The following is a 24,438-nucleotide window of genomic DNA, read 5'->3' as shown; positions in this document are numbered from 1 at the left end:
TCTCTTCTTTTGCGCTTCGATGGCTAAAGCGGCTAGTCGACGGGTCTAGTCCAGTCGTTCCAAGTAAAGGAGGCGTTCTTCTACTGGAGTAGTGTTGGGAAGTAGTTCGACTACTAATTTCAGTTAAGGAATTTCACACTAGATTGGAAGGGTAGCCTCTAGCCCATAAACTAGTTGAAATGGAGTGAACCCGGTGGCATCCTTCACAGAGGTTCAGTAGGCCCACAAGGCAGGGAACAACATCAAATGCCAGTTGGACTTATGCATGCCAACAATGCATTGAAGCATCATAACTAGAATCTTGTTGATGGCCTCAACTTGGCCATTGGCCTGAGGATAGTGTGGAGTTGAGCTATCATGCCATAAGCCTAGCTGGGTTGTTAATTCCACCATCATATGATTACAGAAATGTTTCCCGTGATCAGTGACGATGGCTTGAGGGACACCGAATCGTGAGATAACATGGTTGAATAAGAATTACGCCACTGTGTGACCGTCCTAAGTTAATGTAGGCATCGCCTTGGCCCATTTAGTGAAGTAATCGATGGCTACGATGATATACCCATGCCCCCCGGCCGAGCGAGGGTTACAGGTCGTAAAATCAATGCCCCACTTTGCAAAAGGGCCAACGGTGACAACAGGGTGCAATGGAGTAGGAGGCGCACACATCTTCCATTGGTATATCTGGCACTCATGACAAGAGCGGACGATAAGAATGCAATCCTTAAATATGGAGAGCCAGAAGTAGCCAGCACGGAGGATCTTTTGGGTAGTGGCATATCCCGACATGTGACCGCCACAGGCGCCAGAGTGGCAGTCATTTAGAACACGCTCAGCTTCCTCGAGGGTTAAACATCGATGGAGAACAGAATCAGCGCCGAGGCGGTACAGGGTATCCCCAATGATACGGTAGGGTTTAGATTGGTGTCGAATCCTTCGCTGAGCATCTTTTGACACGTCAGGGCAAAAAGAGGATGTTTGCGGATATATGATTATGTCCCTGTACCAGGGATCGAGGGTGCTGATGAGAAACAAGGTCTCATCTGGGATATGATCCTCTGAATGAGAGGGCGTGGAGGAAGATGGAAAAGAGAAAATTAACTCAGCCAATACTAAGGATTTCTTAGACTTGGCAGTGGTAAATTCCAAGTCGAACTCTTGGAGGATGACAATCCACTTCGAGTACTTGCCCCCCAGCAATTGCTGTGACAAAATATATGTCATGGGGTTGCAATCCGAAACCACAGTGGTAGTGTGCAACAGGATGTAGTGACGGAAACGTTGGACGGCACAAACGGCGGCCAGGGCCAATTTCTCGACATAGGCATATCGAGTTTCCGTGTCAAGGAGGTTGCGGCTAAGATAATATACAACATGCTCAATGTCATTATCATCCGATTGAATGAGAACCATGCCGATAGTGGTGTCAGCGGCAACTAAGTAAAGAGTATAATCGCGATGATAGTCTGGAGGACATAGCAATGGAGTAGAAACAAGGAGACCCTTGACGCTCGAAAGACTCTTGAGCAGCAGCATCCCAATGAAAAGGGACGTCTCATTTTAGAAATCGTGTAAAACCTTTAGCCACCTCGGCATAGTTTGGAATGAATCGTCTCAAAAAGTTCACTTTTCCCTGCAGACTCTGCAATTGCTGCAGAGAAGCAGGGGGAGGAAGATTGACAATAGCCTTAACTTTAAGGGGATCCAAGCGGATTCCCTCTCAGGAGACGATGAACCTGAGAAGTCGGCCAGATTCGATGCAGAAGACACATTTGTTAGGATTGAGCCTGATACAGTAGTGTCGACAATGAAGAAAAATATCGCGAAGGTGAACAGGGTGGTCCTGACGTTTGGCTGAATGCTCTGGTAGATCATCCAGGTATGGTTGTACAATGTGATGAATGTCATGAAAAGTGTAAGACATTGCATGTTGGAAGGTAGCACCGGCATTTTTGAGACCGAAAGGGAGCTTCTTATAAGGAAAAGTCCCCCATGGACAGATAAAAGCAGTCTTGTGTTGATCAGCGGGGGCGATATCTATCTGGTTATACCCAGAAAATCCATCCATAAAGGAGTACATTTCACTTGCGGCACACTCGTCAATAAGTTGATCGATGAATGGTGTGGGGAAGTTATCTTTAGGACAGGCCCGATTGATGTCATGATAATCGACACAAACACGGATGGTACCTTATTTCTTATTCACATGCACGATGTTAGAGACCCAGTCTATGAGTGGAATGGGGTAGATAAAGCCAGCTTTGAGAAGCTTTTCTACTTCTGCCTTAATAGCTACAGCCTTTCTGGGGTGCACGGGGCGTAAACGCTGACGAATAGGCTTAGCACCTGGATACGTAGGTATCTCATGCTCTACTATATTAGGATCAATGCCGGGCATTTCATGATAGGACCACGCAAAGACATCACGAAATTCACGAAAAAGATTGGTATAGAGTCGAATCTCCTCCGGAGTACAAGTAACTCAATGTGAATGTGCTCGACGATCCCTGGTTTCACAGAGATGTCAATAGGTTGGGTTTGCGTGATGTTCCCCATATTTCCTTCAGAGAACACTTGATAGACTTGGATGGGTGTTTGAAGGGGTTGAAGTGGGAGACAAGGAGCAAACCGTACGAGACAAGTAAGCATACCCGAATGGGCAGGGAGAAACAAGGAACGATGGTGGTGATCTCGCCAAGGAGGTTCCTTGAGAGATATGGTCTCAATAATGGCTTCGTCAGAAGGGAATATCTCCTTTAAAGGATCCGAAGAAGCCTCATCTCCAAGCCATGGGGTTGGAGCATACGAGTCGGGAAACTTGCTCGACAGAGCAAGTTCAGGAGAGGGAGCTGATGTAGCAACGATTTCAACATAGCTGAGCTCGGCAGGACTCAACGGCATCTCATCGCCCCAAGATTCTACTTGATCAGTGGGAGGGAGAATCCACAAATCAGGACGAATGGAGATCATATTGATAGAAGCGATGTTAGGAGGTGGGAGCGGAAAGACACCCATGAGGGAGGGATCTTTAAAAAGCCCGGCCCCCAGATTCTCATAAGATTTGGAGGTATGCTCCACGAAAGGAATGTTGCCCTCGGAAGAGGAAGCAAAAAATGCAAGCTGGTCGACGGTAAAAATCTTCCCTTGATGAGGGAAACAGATGATGCAAAACAACGATGAAGCCACAGCTTGCATCGCGTACATCCAGCTATGTCCTAGAAGGAGGTTGTAGGTGAGATTGGCGTCAACAACTTCAACTTCTACTTCGACCGTTTTCTCTTCCAAATTAATGGGCAAACGTTGGAGTATACCAACGGGACGGGACGCTCTTCTGTCAAAAGCTTCCAAGGTCGTGGGAGACTGGCTCAACGCCGGAGAGCCGATAGCTTTCCAACAGGCCACATACATGATGCAAGTTGAGGCACCTTCATGAATGATTGTACGATGAATCGTTTTGGAATTGATGACAACCTGTATAAGGAATGCGATCTGGTGAGGTAATCTCAGCGTATGGCCTCCCAAGTCAAAAGTAATGAGGTCCGAGTCGGCTGGGTCGATGCCACCGGTGGCCGATAGCAATGACTTCCTCTGAGAGGGGTAGCTCTGGAGTACTTCTAAGGCGGACATAGCTAACGGAGCTTGAGCTAAGTCCTCAACGATGTTGTAGTGCTGTGCAACACGAGCATTTGGGTTGTAAGAAGATTTCTGGAGTACGCCTTTTGGAGGGGGTTGTATGGGCGTCTCAATGCTAGGTCGCTCGATGTGGAGCGGGCACGAACTGGACAGAGGAGCACTAGAGGGGATCTCAGGCTCTTTCCCGGCAGACGACGGATAATCTTTTGTCCGAGTGTTGATGTGAATGGGAATCGTCCCAGCCATAAACACTTGAGAACCGAAGGAAGATGAGGATTGATCCGGATTAGCTACCATCTGAGTTTGCTGTGAGGGAAAAGGTTCTTTGAATACAGCAGGAGTCCCAGGAGCACCTTTCAACAAGCTACTAACCTCACACCGCCTGGGGTAGTCTCTGGTAAAGTGATCCTCATCGCATATACGACAAGGGTATTTGGGTTTGCGCTTGTTACTTTCCTCAGATGAGGGTTTAGGGGAGTCCGGCTTCGGTTGATCTGGCTTACTCTTACCTTTTCCTTTCTTCTTTCCTTTCGACGCTTTGTCTACCGTGGTGGACTGGACGTCATTGACCTCGGAAGTATTACTCGGATGGGAAGTAACCTGAGAAGTATTTTCATTCGAAGCATGTGATTTTTTCTTCCCAGGGTTCGCGGGATTCTTCTTCAGAGTTGAGTTTACGGAACCAATAATACCGTCAACAGATGGAGTTGGCGAGGCTTTTGAGGTTCCTGGTCTCGGGGCATCAGGAAAATAATCATACAGTGTACCTGACTGAGAGTAAACCAGGTCGAGGTACTGAGCACGCGTGATAGCTTGCTCTTCATTTACACATGCCCCCATAGTGATATCCCATGCTATTGGACCGACGAAGGAAGTTGTAAACCAGTCAGTGAGAAGCTGATCGGGAATCAGAAACTCGATCAATCGTCGACGCCGTCTCCATTCATGGATGTTATCAGAGATATGCGTAGCCGTTGTCTGTTTCAAACATGTCAGGAGATGTGTGCCTGTTTCATATCGAATAGGCAACTGAAAATGAGTGAGAAATGCCATAGCCAATGAGTTAAAATCCTGGAAGGATCCACGAGGTAGCCCAATATACCACTTAGCTGCGGAGCCAGTGAGAGTTCTTTGAAAAAGTCAGAGTCGAATCGAATCATCAAGCCATGAATTGGATGAACACCAGAGGTGATAGGTCATGACGTGAGCTTGAGGATCTTCATTAGCCCTTCCTTCAAACTTAGGACAATCACCGGGAATCTTGGTTGGAACTGGAGGCCAGTACGGATGATGGAAAATAGGATCATTGGTTAATTTGGACACATCTGGTAGTTCCAAGGTTGCTAAGAAGGGTACTTGAGGATTAAAGGGCATCTGGGGCTGCGAGTAGGATGGAGTACCAGGGTTCCAACTAGTTGGTGGTTGCCCCCATTGGCTTGGTCCGGACTGACTCGGGCCCATAGCGTTTTTTCCGTAGGGATTTTGTCCGTAGGGACCCTGGTTTTTCCCCCCAGCGTTCCAGTGATTACCAAACTGTCCTGCAGGAGCACCATAAGGTTGTTGGTAATTCTGGTAAGGACTTACCTGTGGTTGTTGATAATTTTGATATGGGGCAAAGGAAGTTTGCCCTTGGGGTTGCTGGTAACCATAAGGCGGCTGGACTCCAAATTGATTTTGTGGGACATGCAGAGTTTGATAGAATTGGACACCACCTTGCATTTGAAAACCAGATGGAGTCTGGGGTCCAGCCTGGGGCCCAAAACCGGGTTGAGCTTGTGAGGCGACAACCATTTGAATACCGGGTTGGGCAGCTCCAGAAAGATGTCCTGTAGTTTGGGCTATCTGGCCGGAAAGTTGACCTGGTTGATACTGGGGTTGGCCATCTGCCCAGAAGGGTGAACTTGCTGGGGTTAGGGTTGCCCTTCACAACTAAAGGTTGTCCTGATTGGTCGGACGGCCAAGTGGGCTGGACAGTTGGTTGACCTGATTGGATTTGAGGCTAGCCAACATGCCCAGGTGCTTGATTGTACTGGACGGTGGGTTGGCTCTGCTGAACACTAGGTGGACCCATCTGTCCAGACAATTGACCATAGTGGACATTAACTTGGTTTGGGTGAACATGTGACTGAATAAATTGTCTAGTAGGGTAACCTTGCTGGATACCAGGCTGGTTCTGTGGAACAGAAGGTTGGCCTGGGTTACCAGAAGGTTGAGTATAATAGGTGAAAGATGGACCACCTGGGGCCGAAGGTTGTCCCTGAAAGGGTTGTCCTTGTTGGCCCCCAGGTTTCCCTGGGTAAGACTGTCCAGATGACTGGTCTTGACTAGGTGGTCCTTGAAGATGCACAGACGTTGCTTGGCCACCATGATAATGGGTGGCAGTCCAACCAACCGATAACGGGACCGACACCTCAACAATCGGCTGAGGCGATGGAGGCCTACCAAAAGGTTGAGAGGGATCATATTGAAGTATTCGTAACAACGGGTCAAAGGGCCCTTCTACTAGAAAGGGACCAGAAGAGTATGGGACGTTGGACGTAGGATCAACGACTCTAGATATAACGGGGGTCGAAGAGGCTACAGTTATCGTCGGAAGGGTTGGGGCTGAGGTAACAGACGTAGTGCGATCTTGGGGAGGAAAAGGCCCCGTGGTAGGAGCAGTGACGTGTGACCAAATAGCGCTCATGGATGGAAACTCAGAAGACATAACATCCTTTAATGCATGATAGCCTGGGGGTAATCTCTTGGTAGCAGGAGCGCTACGAACAGGTATAGGTTCTGTTGCGGTGGGAATTTCACCGCTCGTCGCAATGGACTCGTCAGTGGAAATAGGAGATCCTCCCTCCATATCGAAAGGAGACAGTGGGGCTGAAAAACCAGGAGGAGTGTCTTCCCAAACAGGGATATCGTCTTCAGGATTTTCCCAGATGGGATTCCAATGAGCTATGTAAGTCTCGTCGCCTGGAGCACGGGAGTTAATCGGTTGGATACTTAGAATAACAGGGAAAGTATCACTCACAACCGGTACCTCGGGAGCAGCAAAGGACGGAGACCCTTGGTCACGTGAAACAGGGGACAGAATTGGTGATTCCGCCAGGATGAAAACTTCACAAAATCCTAGGGAAGCTAACGATAAAGGACCCTACTCAAACTAACGCAAACAAGATCTAACCGGGTAAATGTGAATCGTGGCCGAATAAATTTTAAGACACAGGAACTGAACTTGACCTTTTCATGTTTTAAGAGTCGAGAAAAGGACAAAAAGGTGACTCTAGTCTCCTTCGAATGTTTAATGAGCCTGAAGTGACAAGACGCTCATCTGAGCCTTTTCTTTTAGGGAGTCCAAAAAGGATCAAAAGTGACTACTCTGGAGAACTAGGCAAAGGGTTTACCACACAATCCGTAAAACTGCATATACACCTTGGCAGTCAGATGAAAACCAAGGACTTTCCATACGGCAGTCAATCTTCCCGAATGTTGTGTTCAGTGCATTACGGCTTGTAAGGCGGTAGACACGGATTCCTGTGGATAAAGGATGATAACCTAGTGGGGTCTCCCCATATACTCGACGGTACGTGGGAGCGAAAATCCGTGTTAGACAACTATCGAGTCACAAAATGAGGAATCACCCAACCGTGATGTGAAACAATAGTGACTAGGTTTAACGACGCCGGAACATGTCTCTAGCCTAGACCTCTAGATGTGTGCATTAAGTTCCAATGCATTGTTAGATTTATTCAGTTCATTTTACAGTTGATCTTGGATTATGTTTCGGTTTTCAGGCCTTACCGTATGTGGTTTCTCACAATTTTCCTAAATGCAAACTATATGCCACAATATATCATTTCATTCGATGAATGCTAGCTATACAAGGGTTGAGAGCTTTCACACAAACAAAATGACCAAAACAACAATCAATAACACTCTAATGCAGCTAATGACAATTAACAAAACTTTTCCACAAAGTCACTAATCGCTAATAACAACGAAAAGCTTTGATTTCATTAACTAATGCAAAGCAAAAGATATTGTTTGTTTCTTTTTGATGGCAAAGTGCACTAAACAAATTTTGAGAAACAATAACAAAGAGAAAAACAAATTTCACTCAATGGGAACCCAATCAGATCCCCAAAAAGAAAGGCAGTTCTTCAAATCAAGAAAAACACCAAAGGCTTCAATGAACCAATGTGATCTAGGCTCAAAACGAAGCCAAATGGAAATCAAGAAAAAAGAACTGAATTGCTCGAATAGCTCAATAACAAACTTCAACAACCACTAAACAGATGCAAAAGAGTATCAAAACAGTTGACTGTACCAAGAGAAGACCGAAAACCCTGTGCGAGGCTCGATGCACATAGCCACTAGATGCCCTAGGGCTATAATGTAAAATCGATAGAAACAAGCGAACAACCGAAGGATGAGGGCCAAAAAACCAGTCAAACAGGGTTCTGACACACCCAAGTGATTGAGAAAAATGTCTAGGCACCAGATCCAGGCTCAAAGGGTTTGGGAAATGGACAAATAAAAAATTTTCATAGCCCTGGCGCGACTGTCAAGCTTGCAACTCGCGCTAATGAGGGATTGGCGCGGGTTGCCTGTGTGCAACATGCGCCAATTGGCGTGACTATCAGGCAAAAATCCACGCTAATCATGTTTGCTGAGCCAAAAATAAAAATAAATAACCCAGGACCTGGGAACAGTGCTTCAGATGAACCAGAGAGCAAAGGACAGCTGAAGAAATCAACTCAGAAGGTCGATCCAGCAAGCGAAACGAAAAAACCAAAGAGACAAGACAAAATCCAAATTGTTCGGTTTGTAACCCAAAATCAAAGATTTACAAAACAACCAAACAAACGGATCTCCCCAGCGGAGTCGCTAAATTGTTGAGGAGGTAAATCCCCTCTGCGGACAGAGGCGATCCCTACTAGCCCAAGCCGGGTCTAGCAACAATCAAACAATGCTAACACGTAGGTTCCTAATTGCAAATCATAGGTAAGCGACGAAAGCTTACTTGGATCCCAACGCTAGTGTCGTAGAAGAGTCGATCCTTTGCGCTGGCCGGTCACAATCCCCACGATCCCCATGAATGGACACCTGCACATGCAAAGAACAACACAAATACAAGCATAGAAACCAATAGATGCAACTATATATCAGTCATAAAAGATATAACTCAAGCATCATTACCATAAACGACAAGAGTGGAACCATAATGATAGTCGTCTATTATTAATAATCAACAAATAAGAATACAACCATTGTTCTAACGTTGAATCCTCCTTTGGCTGGGTGATCAGGTGCACATGCCTTGCAAAGCCTGTTGAGGATGAGAAACAAGCCTCTCTCTCTCTTTGGTGACAAGAATCTCCCTTCTCCTTGCAACAATCTCTTGGCCTTCTAGAAGTATGATTCTCCTCCTGCCTAAAACCGGGACCAAAGCTATTGCTATCCTTTTACTCCCATTAGCACTATTGCACTATTAGCCTCATCAAGGCAAGAGACCAAGTTTTTATAGATCATGGAAAGGAGATAGGATAGATAAGATCAACGACAACATCTATCGAGTTGGATCTATCCTCGCTCGAGTTGGCTTTACCCTCGGAAAGTGTTCTCAAATAGAGTTCATGAGCTCGAAAGAACTTTCCCATGCGAGTTTGTTAAAAACTTTACCAAATTTGGTTGGCACGGGTCCGACACTGAGACAAAGCGCCAACTGGCACGCCCTCTTTGTTGGATTTCCTCCATTGGCGCGAGTTGTACATTGGTAAACGGTACCAATGGAAAAAGGGATTTTTTTAAGGGTATTTTGATGGAGATGTCTTAAGGGCATGTGAAGTCCATACTTAGAGGAATCTAATGCTTCTCACAGGTCGTGGAATGAGTCCTCCAAAGTGGAGTAGGGGGGGTAACTAGGACGGTGAGAACGGTGACAAATTACTGTGTAACACTAGGTGTTAGTTTAAGCTATGTTAGTCCTAATGTTTTAGAGGGATGCCAAGTCCAAAGGAGTAAATTTAAGAAAACTTCTTTGCTTCAATTAGCCATAGAGGCAAAGCAAAGGGTAGTTGAAAAAATTGAAGAGTGTCATGTGGATATTTTGAGACAACACATTTATGTTAATTTAAATTTAGTGCCCTTGGGATCATAAAATGTGTTAATAGGGTTTGATTGATTAGAGGGACATTAGTCCTTAGTATATTGTAAGGGAAAATATGTTAGTTATTGTAATTAATCTGGAAAAGGAAGAGAATTCAAGGAATTAAGAAAAATATTAAGTTATGTCTTATTACTCCTAAAGAGTCGGGAAAATGCATGAGGAAAGGCTATCAAATTTATTCTATAATTGTAGGATACACAAATTCCAAAAGAAAAATGACTTCTCTCAAATATATTATTGTCATTCAAGACTTGTATATGTATTTCCTCAATCCATAGCTCTGTGAACACCTAAGGAGGATATCAATTTCACAATTGAACTCATTCTTTCTAGAAATCCTTATTATATGTGTGTATAGGAATTAAAAAAACTCTAAATGTAGCAACAAGAACTGCTTGATAAAGGATATATCCACCCCACTATGTGTCTCTGTGTGGACCTCGAGTATTTTTCGTAGAAGAATGAAACTCTAAGATTATGTGTTGATTCTAGTGAGTTGAATAAACTAACTATCAAAAATAAATACGGTGTACCTGGAATGATGATTTATTTGATCAAGTTTGGGGGGCAAGCGTGTTCTCCAAGATCGACCTAAGATAAGATTAAGGAAGAAGACATTTGTAAAACATTATTTTGGAACAAGTTATGGTCAATAACTCATACCCCAACAACTTTTATGAGTCTCATGAACTATATTTTTCATCCATACTTCCATAAGTTTGTGTTGATTTTCATTGATGATATATTGATATAGTCTAAGAATTAAGTGAAACATGAAAAGAATTTGAGAATTATATTGCAAGTGTTGTCCTATAATGAGTTGTACCCTAAGTATAGTAAGTGTGACTTTTACAAAATGAGGTAGAGTATATTGGTTATGTCATATGAGTTGAAGGTATAAGTGTACACTTGGAGAAAACTAAGACCATTATGAAGTGGGCGACCTCGAAGAATGTTTCTCATATTAGGTCCTTCTTGGGCCTAGTTCTATACTACCATCAATTCATTGAAGGATTTTCAATTGAGCAATTAAAACATCAACTTACTATGGAAATGGCATTAAAGGTGGCCTATCTAGAGAAGTATTTTATTGTTTGTAGATATGCTAGGAAGAAGTTGGCTGAGTATTAACAACCCAAGAGGGGAAGGTTATAACTTATTAATCCCCCAAATTGAAGAAATATGAGTAGAATTAGTGCAGGCAACAACATGTTTAAGTGAATTCTACTTTGAAATAAAGCAGGTTAAGGGGAATGTGCTGAAAGTTGCATTGTATTTATGAAATACAATTCATCCAAGTTAAGTCAAACCTCTCTCACATGATTAAAGAATCATCTCTTAAAGACCCTGAATATATCTTTCTTTGGTAGTAGGCAATTAAAGCCTAGAATAAAGGGGAGAAATATGAATATAGCATAAATATGGATAAAGTGTTAACTTTCATAAATAGAATTTATATTACTATTAAACAATTTGTATTGGATGAATTTCACAAGAAACCATATGATGCCCCAAGAGGATATAGAAACTACTTTCAACCATCAATAAAGGTTATTTCTAGCAGGTTTTAAGAAAATATATTATTGAATATTTGGAAAAATGTTTGGAATGTCAATTAGTGAAAGCCTAACATCAACATATCCCCTAACTACTGCAACCACTTCCTATTCCTAGCTCAAAATGGTAGGTAATTACTTTGCATTTTATCATAGTTTTATAGAACCCAGTTATGGTGATGGTCAATAAGCTAATAAAAACCACTCATTTTATAGTGGTAAAATCCACTTACAAGACTGTTGAAATTGGAGATATTTTTATGAGATAATTTTTTAGATTGCACTCAATACCCAACTTAGTAATCTAGAAGGATGTAAAATTTACATCCACATTCTTTAATACCCTTTTCTCTCATTACAAGCCTAAGACAATTGGAAAAATGGTTGGAATGAACTGGTGAATTTTAGAGGATATGTTATGAGTCTTTGCGATGCAACACCTACATACAGCAGCTACATAATTGGGAAGATTACCTTCATAATAACTTACACCACTAGTCATTGGGAACTAGTCTCTTCCAAGCTTTGTATGGAAGAAGATGTAGGGTACCCATAGATTGGAATAATAGTGTCAAACATTGGGTAGTGATATGGTAGCCTAGATTTTATGTGGACAAGAGGAGAACTTATAGAGAATTCCCCTTGGGAGACCACTTCTACTTGCAAGTCAAGCCAAGGAAAAGGAAAAGTGCATTGCACTAGAGGGGTTGTGCTAAGTTAGCACCCTCTATTGTGGTCCTTTTCAAGTATTGGAAGAGATTGGAAATGTAGCATACAAGCTCCCATTACCAACCCATATCCCCTTTCAAAATTTATTCCATGTCTCATTGTTAAGAAACTATGTGTACAATCCTAAGCATACAATTAGCTGTTAAAATGTACAAGTAAATGAGTTAATGAAATAATTAGTGTATAATTTGTTCTTTGAAAGTTTCTAAGAGTATGTGCAGGTCAAACTAGAAGGATAATTCTAGGAAGAGCCTCTTAGTATTTTCAATTGAGATAAACAACTTTGCAAAAATCAACCATCACTAAGGTTAAAGTGGAGTGGAAGGAGACTTTGAACCAAAACAATAAGAGGATTTCATGAGAAAATTTTATACTCCACTATTTTTTTAAATGAAAGATAACATCTAAGAGGGGAATTTCATAAAGAACCTCTTAGTATTCTCAATTGAGATAAACAACCTTGCAGAACATCACCCACGTAAGTCCAGTGGAAGGAGATTCTGACCCAAAACAATAAGAGGATTTCATGGGGAAAGTTTATACTCCACTATTTTGTTAAATGGAATAGAACATGTGGGATGGTGTTCTTGATAAGCCTCCAAATATGTAGCTTCCCATGTTATATGTACATTTAATTTGTGTTACTATTTTACTTATTATTTTTATTTACTTTTATGATTTTGTCATAATATGTTCCATAAGAACATTAAAGAACTAAGGGTGGGCTGGCCAAAACATTTTACAAATAATGCATAATAAGAATTAAAACATTTTTCAACAACTGAACATAGTTGTTAACCTCTTGAGATAGTTAAGGTGGTTAATCAAGTGTCTCCTCCAAATGAGAATTAGAGGAAGGCCTACTGTGCTAGAGAATAAGAGAGGAAAGATCAGATTGTTCAAAAGGGGCAGAGTGCTGCCATCACAAATTCTTTGAGATAGGTGAAATAAATTAGTGGTAAATATGGAGTACATTCATAAGGGTATCTGACATGAACATGATGTTGGATAAACAGTCCTTATACTTCAAGATACCCATAGTGAGACATACCTTATGATTATTGTTTGATACTTCAAGATACCCATAGTGAGATAGACCTTATGATTATTGTTTGGAGGAGGAAGAGCTAGGGGGAGAGTTTAGACTTAATTGCCAGACTCACTGCTCCTGGTGGGATCTTCCCAAAGATAGAACTACTCACTAGGAGATAATGAACACAGAAGTGCCTAATCTTTCTTATGTCTGAATTATTAATGAAACTGGTAATTTTTATGAAATGAGTACTACAAAGACCATTTTTAATTCATTCTATGCTTGGCAGCAAATGTTTATTGCTTTTGTGACTTAGCAAAAAATTGATAAGACTATGTGCTTGAAATGAAAGTTAATTACTACATTGTGTGCACCTGTTACAATTTAGACTTGTTACAATTCAAAATCAAAACCCCAAAAGTTCTTGAACAACAGCATAGAACCAAGAAACTGTATAATTGGAATATAACCAGCCTTGAACCTTAGAGTCAAGAGAAAACATAGCTATTTTCATTAATCATAGCCTAAACACTAATGTAAAATGATGGATTTGTATATGCATATAAAATGATGGGTTGTATATGCATATATAAACAACTACTGAAAATCTGTTACAACACCTAAACTATATAGAACATAATTCAAAAACAATACTAGAGGCCTTACAAGGAGAAGGCACCATTCAAAGATAATCACACATTCCATATAGCATTTCAAGCAAGGTATTTGACATAGAGAAAGGATAATAATTATTAAACAAGCTAGCACAATAAATTTATACATGAAACCATTTTATTTTGTTCTTGATTCTAAATGGATGCCCATAAAGCAAAGACAAACACTATACAAGAAGTTTCAGGAAATATTTATAATTAAAAAGAATGAACAAAACCTGAACTGGGCTATCTAACAACCAAGTAACTACCTCTTTCTATGGAAAACCTATTCAAATTGATATTTAAATACGTTAAGACAATCTATATAATAGAAGGAGCCAATAATTTATATCATAGTATGTGTTAAGACATGTTTAACATTAAAAAGGGATAGTAATTTATATCACAATATGTGTTTAAATGTTTAACATTAAAAAGGAAATAGGGTCACTCTTCAGAAAATGAGGGTAGCCCTAAGGCTAGGGCCAACCAAATGCTAAGCACATAAGCAACATGAGTGATTGTGGAATGGTAAAATTTCTTGAGGATTTAGTGATGCAAGAGCATCAGTTTCGAAAAACACATTGTATTTTATCTAAGCTAGGGGGTTTCATGTTTTAAAATTTCATATAAATATTAATATTATTTTGAGTGATTAATTATATTTTAATTAATCATTTGTGAGAATTTGTAAATATAAGAGAAATTAGTTTCTAGATTATTTAGAATTAATGATGGAGCCTAAGTTAGACTTAGTTTCTAAGTCTTAGGGATAAGAATCTATCTTTTAGGGATGTTGAGAGATTTAGGGGTTTGTTGAGGAATTGAAGGGATAAAACATTTAATTAGATCATTTTAAAATTGTATAAATTGAGCAAAGCCTCAAAGGCAATTAGGCAGATAGGGTAGAATAGAAAGGAGTAGTAAAGCTTTGGCAGCCAAGGCTTGTAAGCCTTCGGCAATTGTAAAGCCATCACTCTCGCACATCCTGCAAAGACAAAGTCTGCAAGTGCTTTCATTGTTAATGTAAAAGTGGTTTCAGAATTGTGTAATTTGATTTCTGGAGTGGAATATACATGCTGCAATTGGGTTTAAATGAAGAATTCCCATTTTATATAATTTGGTTGTGAAAGAGTTGTTTATGAGTTCATTGCAAAACTATTGAACACAGAAGACATTGAATCGAACATTAAATCTTGTGTGAATGGTTAATTTGCAATGTAAAGGGAAATCGATTTGAATAATCGATGTTGTAATTGGTTTGTATTGTGACTCTGCACCGGTTTAAAGGAATTGGTATTATTAATATCAATATTGTAGTAATGATGGAATTGTTGGAATATTAATTTCAAACTGTCGGAAGCTGATAGTTGAAAAGCAGCAGCGACTTTACTTCAACGAACCTGCAGATTTTTTTTCATGCGATACGATCCATCGCAAATCGCAGATGTCACCCTTTTGCCTACTTCCATTGTTATATGCGATGCGATCGCGGATCGCATATCGCTTTGTTTTTCTTGTCAACCTTCACCGCGTCCTTTCTATTGTTTGCGATTGCGATTTCGCGATGCGATCTGATCGCATATCGCAAATCGCATGATTCAATGGTTATGGAAGCGGTGGCACATCTTTTCTCTTCCTCCGATGTGATGGTGCGATATTATGATAAGCCATGCATTAAATTACGATAAGATATTTTCAGCCGTGTAATTAATGATATTTACCGTGGTTGGTAAATGTAGGTGAAATCTTTAATTTTATTACTTTCTATTTTACGAAAGTATGGGCACAAGCAACACGTATTGTAAGATATTTTGTGTTGTTCAATATAAAAAAAATACAAGAGCATAGATAGGTGTAGAGTATTAGCCAAGAAGAGTTCTTTTTTTCTTTGCAACGCACAGTAGTGTTGAACCTTTTAGTTTTCTGAGATAATGAAATTGGTTTCTGGAACTGGAGCGTTCCTGTTGTAACCCCTCAGAAGAGGAAGACTATTTATGTAACAGTTTTTTTCTTTATAATCAAAGATCCTATATTTGAAACAGAGCGTTGTTCTCTGTACAATTTCTTTTGTGTTTGAAATGAACAGAAATTTCCAACATGGTATCAGAGCTAGTCTAGGCACTCAGTGAGTAAAAAACAGAGCTTGTTTTTTCACTATAGGAGCTGTAAGAAGTTTGTTGAGCAGATTTCTCCAGCAGAGAAAGTTTTTTGCTTGTTTTTTTATTATACAGTTAGTATCTCTTCTTTACCTATACAGGGTTAAGATGGAAGATGCTGGAACAGGTTTGACAAATTCCCAACTGCCACAGTTTAATGGAAAAAATCATAGTTATTGGTCCATAACAATGAAAGCATTGTTTGCTTCTCAGGGACTATGGGAGCTGGTTGAAACTCGCTATGCTGAACCTGCAGATGCAACAGCACTGGCTGCTTTGACAGTAGCAGAAAAGGATCTGTTGAAGAGCGACAGGAAGAAGGATGCCAAAGCCCTCTTTTTCCTCTTCCAATCAATACATGAAAGTGTTTTTCCGCGGTTTGCAGCAGCGACAAAATCCAAGGAGGCATGGGATATTCTTAAAACTGCCTATCAAGGCATGGAGAAGGTGAAGACTGCAAAGTTACAGATGTTGAGGAAAGACTTTGAAAATCTCAACATGAAGGAATCTGATACAATAGATTCATTCTTCACTCAGGTTATTGGCTTGATAACCGAGATAAGATCCCATGGTGAGATTCTTGAAGAAAGAAGAATTGTAGAGAAGAGCTTGAGAATTTACCCTCAAGGTTTGAATCTATTGTGGTAGCAATAGAAGAAACAAAAGATCTCTCACAGTTCACTGTAGATGAACTAAGTGCTTCTCTTATGTCTCATGAACACAGACTAAGTAGAGGAACAGATTCCTCTTTTGAGCAAGCATTCAAGACTCAGATGTCTTTTGGCCAAAGAAGAGGTCGAGGCAGAGCAAATAACAGAGGTCGTGGAAGAAGCCAAAACAGAGGCAGAAATTATCCTGCAAGCACAAGCGGAAGGAGCTGCAATCAGAACCAAGATGAAGGTTCAAGCAAACAGAAAGCTCATGGACAAAGGTATGACAAATCCCAAGTCCAATGTAATTATTGTAAGAAATATGGGCACTACGCCAATGAATGTAGGAAAAAAAAATGACATGAATAATAGGCAGAATGCTAATTTTGCAAATGAAGAAGATAAGAATCCAAAGAATGTGTTGTTAACATGTAACATTGCACAAGACAAGCAAGAAGATTTTTGGTTCTTAGACTCAGGTTGTAGTAATCACATGACTGGAAATATTGCAATGTTTGCCAATCTGGATGAAAATGTGAAATCTGAGGTAACAACAGGGACTGATAATAAGATATCTGTCAAGGGTAAGGGCCGAGTCAGTATCGGAGCAAAAAATGGAGAACATATGATTGTGCCAGAGGTATTCTATGTACCTAGTCTGAAATGTAATCTTTTGAGCATTGGACAGCTCATTGACAAAGGTTACAATGTGTTCTTCAAAGATGATATGTGTACAATCAGAGACATACCTCCAAGCAAGAAAATCATTGCACAGGTGCAGATGACTAGCAATAGAATGTTTCCTCTCAAACTCAGGGCAGATTTGAAAGAAGGAAGAACTATTGCAGCTGTAACACAAGAAGTCTTTCGGGAACAGGTGAAAGATGTGAATTGGTTGTGGCATTTGAGATTTGGACATCTCAATTTCGGAGGTCTGAATCTGTTGCACAGAAAGAGAATGGTAAAGGGATTGCCGTTGATCGAGAAACCGGACAGCCTTTGTGAAGGCTTCATCTTGGGCAAGCAACACAAAGAAAGCTTTCCAGCAAGAAAGAGTATAAGGGCAATAGCACCCTTGGAAATTGTTTACTCTGATGTGTGCGGACCGATGCAAACACCATCATTTGCTGGAAATAAATATGTTTTAACCTTCATTGATGATTACACCAGAAAGACATGGGTGTATATGCTGAAACAGAAGAGTGAAGTGTTTGAGAAATTCCGCCACTTCAAAACTCTTGCTGAAAAGAAGTGTGGGCATTATATCAAAGTGCTCAGAACAGATAGAGGAGGAGAGTACATCTCCCAAGACTTTCTGCGTTTTTGCAGAGAAAATGGCATACAAAAGCAGTCCACCGCAAGGTATACACCTGAGCAAAACGGTGTTGCTGAAAGAAAAAATAGGACCATTCTTGACATGGTCAGAAGTATGCTGAAGGCAAAACATTTGTCGCATGAGTATTGGGTAGAAGCTGTTACTTGCGCAGTTTACATCTTGAATAGATGCCCAACTAAAGTTGTCATGAACAGAATACCAGAAGAGGCATGGAGTGGTCAAAAACAAACTGTCACTCACATGAGAGTATTCGGTTGTGTAGCATATGCACATGTACCGGATCAGCTAAGGAAGAAGCTTGATAATAAGGGGGAGAAGTGTGTTTTTATTGGCTATTGTGATGAGTCAAAAGCATACAAACTCTATAATCCATCCACCAAGAAATTAATAGTAAGCAGATATGTGCAGTTTATTGAAGATGAAGCTTGGGATGGAAGCTTAGAAAAAACAGTGAATGTGAAGAAAATTGTGTCTCATGAAGAAGAAGAGGAAGGGACGACAGCAAATAATCCTTCCTTGGTGGCTCCTCCTCCACCACAGCAAGTAAAACAAACCACAGCACAAGCTGGAATTCGAACAGCCTTAAGAAGTCAAGGAAGTGCTTCTCCAAGCACACCACAGGGATCAGAAATACCCTCAAGTTCGGATGGAACTCCAAACACACCAAGAAGACCAAGATTCAGAAATCTGAATGAGATTTATGAACAAGGAGAGGTAAGTAACAATACCGGTCTGAATTCATTATTCGCTTTATATTGTCATGTTGATGACCCAATTCATTTTGAAGATGTTGTAAATGAAGATAAATGGATTGAAGCAATGAATGAATAAATTGGTGCAATTGAGAAGAGTAAAACATGGGAGTTAGTGGATCTCCCCGAAGGCAAAGATGCCATTGGAGTTAAGTGGGTCTATAAGACCAAAAGCAATGCTGAAGGTAAGATTGACAGGCACAAAGCAAGACTTGTTGTGAAAGGCTACAAGCAGCAACAAGGAAGAGATTATGATGAAACCTTTGCACGAGTAGCAAGGATGGAAACTGTTAGAACAGTGTTGTCTATTGCAGCACAACACAAATGGAAGATTTATCAAATGGATGTTAAATCTGCATTCCTAAATGGAGTGTTGAAAGAAGAGGTTTATGTTGATCAACCTCCGGGCTATGAAGTTGAAGGCCAAGAGCATAAAGTCTGCAAATTGAAGAAGGCTCTTTATGGGCTGAAGCAAGCTGCAAGAGCATGGTACAACATAATAGATGCTTATCTGATTAAGAACAAGTTTGACAAGTGTGATGGTGAACCCACACTCTACATAAAAGAGAATGACGGTAAGATTATTATTGTTGTTTTATATGTAGATGATTTTATTTTTACTAGCAATGATGCTTCTCTCATTGCTGATTTTAAAGCAGTCATGAAAAGTGAATTTGAAATGACTGACTTGGGCTTCTTAAGATATTTTCTTGGAATTGAAGTAGACCAAAGTGAAAATGTTGTTTTCATTTCTCAAGACATATGTAGAAGCAGTATTGAAGAGATTTAACATGCAGAACAACAAGGCAGCTGTGACTCCAACTGTAGTAGGGTTGAAATTGACCAAAGAAGACAGCAGCAAGGATTTTGATCCAAAATTATACAAGAGCATAGTTGGCAACCTCATGTACTTGACTGCAACTAGGCCGGACATTATGCATGCTGTGAGTTTAATTTCCAGATTTATGGAAAGACCGAAAGAGACTCATTGGCAGCCAGCTAAGAGGATTCTAAGGTCTGTGAATGGAACGAAGGGGTTTGGTATTTTATACTCCTCTTCTGAAAGTTTCATGTTGACAGGTTACACTGACAGTGATTGGGATGGAAGTGTTGATGATAGGAAAAGCACATCTGGATATGTGTTTCATATGGGATCGGGAGCCATCTCATGGGCTTCCAAGAAGCAACCTGTTGTGTCTTTATCAACATCAGAGGCAGATTATGTGGCAGCAACAGCAGCAACATGCCAAGCAGTATGGCTGAGAAGAGTTCTCAGAGATTTGTGTCATGAACAAGAAAAGGGCACAACCATTTACTGTGACAATAGCTCAGCAATAGCATTGTCTAAAAACTCTATTTTTCATAAAAGGACAAAGCACATAGACACCAAATTTCACTTCATACGTGAATTGGTTAACAATGGTGAGATTGTTTTGCAGCACTGCACAACAGAGGATCACTTAGTTGATATCTTGACAAAACCATTGGCAAAGAAAAGCTTTGATCATTTCAGGAAATGTCTGAGTATGCAGAAAAAACCCAGCAGTTAAAATTAAAGGGGAGTGTTGGAATGTTAATTTCAAACTGCCGAAAGCTCATAGTTGAAAAGCAGCAGCGAATTTACTTCAACAAACCTGCAGATTTTTTTTTTCCTGCGATACGATCCATCGCAAATCGCAGATGTCACCCTTTTGCCTGCTTCCATTGTTATATGCGATGCGATCGCAGATCGCATATCGTTTTTTTTTCTTGTCAACCTTCACCGCGTCCTTTCTATTGTTTGTGATTGCGATTTCGCGATGCGATTTGATCGCATATCGCAAATTGCATGATTCAACGGTTATGGAAGCGGTGGCACATCTTTTCTCTTCCTCCGATGCGATGGTGCGATATTATGATAAGCCATGCATTAAATTCTGTTAAGATATTTTCAGCCGTGTAATTAATGATATTTACCGCGGTTGGTAAATGTAGGTGAAATCTTTAATTTTATTATTTTCTATTTTACGGAAGTATGGGCACAAGCAACACGTATTGTAAGATATTTTGTGTTGTTCAATATCAAAAAAATGGAAGAGCAGAGACAGGTGTAGAGTATTAGCCAAGAAGAGTTCTTTTTTTCTCTGCAACCACAGTAGTGCTGAACCTTTTAGTTTTCTGAGATAATGAAATTGGTTTCTGGAACTGGAGCGTTCATGTTGTAACCCCTCAGAAGAAGACTATTTATGTAACAATTTTTTTCTTTATAATCAAAGATCCTGTATTTGAAACAGAGCGTTGTTCTCTCTACAATTTCTTTTGTGTTTGAAATCAACAGAAATTTCCAACAGGAATGCGGTGATGGAAGATGATTGGGTTTCTGTTTTAATACAAGAATTTAAATCTATTTCTGAGAATCGATGTTGTGATACAAAAATCATGTTAAATTCCCAAATGAATGGAGTTAAATGTATGTAAAAAGTGCTGTCTGGAATCAATAGCTGACAGAAGTCGATGTGTAAGCGAGTGAGTGGTAAGATGGATGATAAAAGTTTGAGTTGAGTTTTGTTTTGCAGAAGTGCCGGAGAAGAATAAAAGAACTGCGCAAGCCTGGAACATCTTCAAGAAAAGAGCGCTGAGTGAATTTGGTTCACACATTGGGAAACTGCAGCTACGTTGGCTGATAAAGACCATGAGATGAACAACTTTGAAAGGCATTTGGACGGCATATTGATCAGTCTTGACAGTGGCACGAATTTCCAGACACAGCAAAGGTAATGCGTGTTGAAACTTTGTGAAGAACTGTGGTTGATTGTAAGTTGGGTAAAGGATTCCATATAAATTTGGAGCATCGATTCTTTGTCGTGGCAATCGATACAAGTTTCGATCCTTCGCTGTGACGATTGATTGTATTTAACGCATATTTCAAAGTTGAATGGATTGTCGTTAGGTTGGCTGAAAGAATCGATGCCCAAGGAAAAATCAATACAAATTTTTAATTAGCACTCCTTTGATTACTAAGCATTCAACCAGTCAACGACTTCAGTTTGCCTTTCTGTATATTTAAACAATTCTGCTTTGCAATAGCGTGGAAGTGATGTGAAAGGATTTTGTAAAACTGTGATGGTTAAATATCCATGTAGACAGTGTTGGGGATTTTTTTGGCAAAATCCCAAAAACAAACAAAATAAACTCCACAGAGGCAATGCTCTGTTTCCTCTCCACAGGATCTTTTGCACAGGGAAGTTTTATTTAAAAAAAGACTGAGAACAGAGTATTACATACCCAGAAAAAGATTTCTATTCATTAAAACAAAATGCCTGATACATATTCGTCCTCTTTTACTGAGAGGGATTCACCAAAAAAAATTCATCCAACAAAACTCTGTCTCCACCTGAGAATTTACTGTGCTGGGTTTACTGCAGTAAAACCCCTTTTTACTTTTACTGGTGTAATAAAAATTTACATATACTGCTGTAAAAAAAGAATTCTTACCTATACTGTAAGAATTTCTTTCTCCTCCGCTAAAGCAACAAAACCAAAAAAAATTCCTCACATCACTCCACGCACTGCTGTGCGATGTATATACTCCTCACTTCATACATACTTCGTTTTCATTTTTTTTGTTTTCACATTGCAGTGCTGTGCAAAACCAAAGTTCTTCGCAAATGTCAACACACACTTTTCGCTGCAGCCACACACCTTTTTATTTCTTTGTTGCAACAAAAATTACAGAGCGCGTTTTTCACTTGGCTCGTAATATATAAAAAAAACTTAAAAACAAAACATATGTATCAAAACATACAACGAACATAATTAAATGCTTTACGTGCCGTGTATAAAAAAAACTTAACTATTCACCTAAGCTTATGACACTGCATTAATAAAAGGTATGGTCAACCAAACTTAATTTTACTCCACGCAAGTATTAAATTCTGGCTCGAATGCAACTTCGAAACGGTGGACGGCGGAGAATGATGGAGCAGATTGGACGGTGGACGGAGATATCGGGAGGCCTTACTTGACTGATCATTACGTCCCGAAATGTCAGAAATGATGACGTATAGGGAGGAACACGCGTCCAAGATTGATTGCATCGGGCTCGATCATACGGAAACTGCCTTCGCCGGAAAGTGGTCCGAAAAGTTTCAGGTGGATTTGCTGAGCGGTATCGGGGAGCTGTACGTATACTGTTGAAATTACATATTCAACACTCCCCTTTAATTTCAACTGCTAGGCATTCAGTCATACCCAGACACTTTCTCAAAAATTCAAAGCTTTTCTGATCCAGTGGATTTGTCAAGATGTCTGCAACCTGTTCCTGAGTCCTGCAATGTTCTAAGACAATTTCTCTATTGTTCACCAATTCTCTGATGTAGTGAAACCTTGTATCAATGTGTTTCGTTCTCTTATGAAACACTGAATTCTTTGACAATGCAATAGCTGAGCTATTGTCACAAAAAATCACTGTCGCTTTTGCCTGCTCTTGGCCTAAGCTCCTCAACATCCTTCTCATCCAAACTGCTTGACATGCTGCTGCTGTAGCTGCCACATATTCAGCCTCTGCTGTAGACAATGCTACAATGGACTGCTTCTTAGAAGCCCATGAAATGGCTCCTGAACCCATATGAAAAACATAACCGGAAGTGCTTTTCCGATCATCTACACTTCCAGCCCTATCACTATCAGTGTATCCAACCAAATTTGAATGTTCTGAGACATTATATAAAATTCCAAACATTTTGGTACCTTTGACATACCTCAAAATTCTTTTTGTTGCCTGCCAATGTGCCTCCTTTGGCCTCTCCATGAATCTGGAAATTAAACTAACAGCATACATAATTTCAGGCCTAGTTGTTGTTAAATACATAAGGCTACCAACAATACTCTTGTACAAACTAGGATCAAAATCCTTGTTGTTGTCCTCTCTGCTGAGTTTTAATCCCATTACTATGGGAGTGATTGCTGCCTTGCATTCTTGCATGTTAAATCTGCTCAATACTTGATTTACATATCTAGCTTGTGAGATAAAAATTCCTTTTTCATTTTGATCTACTTCTATGCCTAAGAAGTATCTCAAGAAACCCATGTCAGTCATTTCAAATTCATCCTTCATGACTGATTTAAAATTCTCAATAAGCTGATCATCATTACCTGTGAAAATAACATCATCAACATATAAGACAACAATCAAAATTTTACCATCTTTTTCTTTGATGTAGACGGTGGGTTCTCCTTCACATTTGTCGAATTAATTATCCAATAGATATGAATCTATCCTGCTGTACCATGCTCTTGGCGCTTGCTTCAGCCCATAAAGAGCTTTCTTCAATTTGCACACTTTGTGCTCTTCACCTTTCTTCTCATAGCCTAGAGGCTGTTCAACATAAACCTCTTCCTTTAACACTCCATTTAGGAATGCTGACTTCACGTCCATTTGGTAGACTTTCCATTTGTTCTGTGGTGCTATGGACAGCACTGCTCTCACGGTTTCCATTCTTGCAACCGGGGCGAAAGTCTCCTCATAATCTCTCCCATACTGCTGCTTGTACCCTTTGACAACCAGCCTTGCCTTGTGCCTTTCTATCTTGCCTTCAGCATTACTCTTGGTCTTGTAGACCCATTTCACTCCAATGACTTCTTTGCCTTTTGGTAGCTCAACCAAATCCCATGTTTTGTTTCTCTCTATGGCATTCATCTCCTCATTCATAGCTTCTATCCATTTCCTATCTTTAATTGCATCCTCGAAATGAATAGGGTCATCAACATGACAATACAAGGCAAATAAGGAATTCATT

The sequence above is a fragment of the Pinus tabuliformis genome, chromosome 6 (assembly GCF_031772625.1).
Source record: "Pinus tabuliformis cultivar Carrire ecotype Pingquan chromosome 6, CPIR1, whole genome shotgun sequence".
Classification (NCBI taxonomy): domain Eukaryota; kingdom Viridiplantae; phylum Streptophyta; class Pinopsida; order Pinales; family Pinaceae; genus Pinus; species Pinus tabuliformis.
This window is presented reverse-complemented; position numbering follows the sequence as displayed.